The following is a 1799-nucleotide window of genomic DNA, read 5'->3' on the forward strand; positions in this document are numbered from 1 at the left end:
GGACTGGGGGGTGGCGCGGGGGCGATGCCACCGGGTCCTTGTCCCCGCCGGGTCCTTGTCCCCCCCGGGTCCTCGTCCCCGCCGAGCTCAGCTGGGAGGATGGGACCGGGGTGTGGTGATGGACGGGGGCTACGGGGCGGATCCCGGTTTTTATGGTGGATCCCGGTTTTTATGGTGGATCCCGGTTTATGTGGTGGATCCCGGGCGATGGGGTGGATCCTGGGTGTTCGGGTGGATCCTGGTTTATGAGATGCATCCCAGCCGGGGTGGTGGAGCCCGGGTGTCACAATGGATCCCGGCTGAAGTGGTGGAAGCCACTGGACGGGAGGGATCATTGGTGATGTGGTGGATCCTGGCTGCAGTGGTGGATCATTAGTTATGTGGTGGATCCTGGCTGAGGTGATGGATCATCAGTGGTGTGGTGGATCCTGGCTGAGGTGATGGATCATTAGTTATGTGGTGGATCCTGGCTGCAGTGGTGGATCCTGGGAGTTTTAATGGATCCTGGGAGTTTTAATGGATCCTGGCTCCCCCGATGGCCCCTGGCTGATGTGATGTGTCCTGGCTCAAGTGACAGATCCCTTCCCATCCCTTCTCCAGCACTGTTACTGCCATGTCCAGCAGTAACCAAAGCATTGAGTGACCCAGCCCTGTCCTTCCCAGGCCGTGTCCCCTCTGTCACCCCATCAGGGCCACAGGGGTGCCCAGGCTCACCCCCAACCATGTCCATGCTCTGGCACTGCTGTCACACCCTCCCTCCCAGGCCAGGCATGGAGCAGGAGTCCAAAGTTCTGGATGAGAGCTGATCCCATTCCAACACCTCTGCAGGAGGGAAGGGTGCCCAGGGCTGTCCCCAAACCCCCAGTGGGTCTGGGGGGAGGAACATGGACCCTGGGCAGACTCACCTGGCTCTCCAGCCTCACACCCGAGGTAAACACTCAGTGCTAAATTAGACTTTAAAAAATAAATTTATAACCCTTGGTTTCATCATATTCCTCCCCAAATCCACAGCCAGGCTGCTGCTGGCTGAGCTCTGAGACCCCCAAAAGACAGGTGCCCATGAACTTCGTGGCTCAGGGGTTGATGCTGGATCACAGTTTGGCTTCAAACCTTGGGCAGAAATGGTGTCAAAGCCCAAATCAGCTCTTGCTGAATTTAACCTCAGGGCTGGGAACAGATTAATCCCAGTGTGGGGTCACAGGGTGCTGGGCCCTGCTGAGGGTGGGACCGTGGGAAGGGTCAGCACGGTGCAAACACTCCAAAATCAAACATTTCCATGCACTGAGCCAAAATAAGTAATTCCTGGTGAAATGAGAAGCTTCTTCCCCTCCATCCGTTGGCCACATGTCACCCTGTTTGTACAAGTGCTCAGACTCACTGGGATTCCCCAAACAGACCCTCTGGAAAAGGGTTTTTAAGTCCAGCAGCCACCCAAGTGCAGCACAAGGACAGGGATGGTCCTGGATGCTGAAAATGGGGGGAAACTGGTGGGAAAGAAAGGGCAGTTTTGGGGGTTCTGTTCACACCGGATGAAATGCAGAGCTGGAGCTTCCCCAAGACAGGGAATTAGGGGAATAAGGGATATCAGGACATCACCTGGGCAGCAGGGGATGAACCATCAGCTCTGTGAACCACCAAGCCCAGCCTGCACAGAGAGCAGGAAGGGTGGGAGGACAAAAGCAGCAAAGAAACCACAAGGAGAAGATTGGAATTCCCAGGGAAAGGCATTCCCTGCCCCTTCCTGCAAGAGCTGCTGGGCTTGGAAAGGCCAAGGAACACTCAGGGGATGTTCACTTCCA

The sequence above is a fragment of the Manacus vitellinus genome, unplaced genomic scaffold (assembly GCF_001715985.3).
Source record: "Manacus vitellinus isolate BGI_N305 unplaced genomic scaffold, ASM171598v3 scaffold_75_pilon, whole genome shotgun sequence".
NCBI classification, from domain to species: domain Eukaryota; kingdom Metazoa; phylum Chordata; class Aves; order Passeriformes; family Pipridae; genus Manacus; species Manacus vitellinus.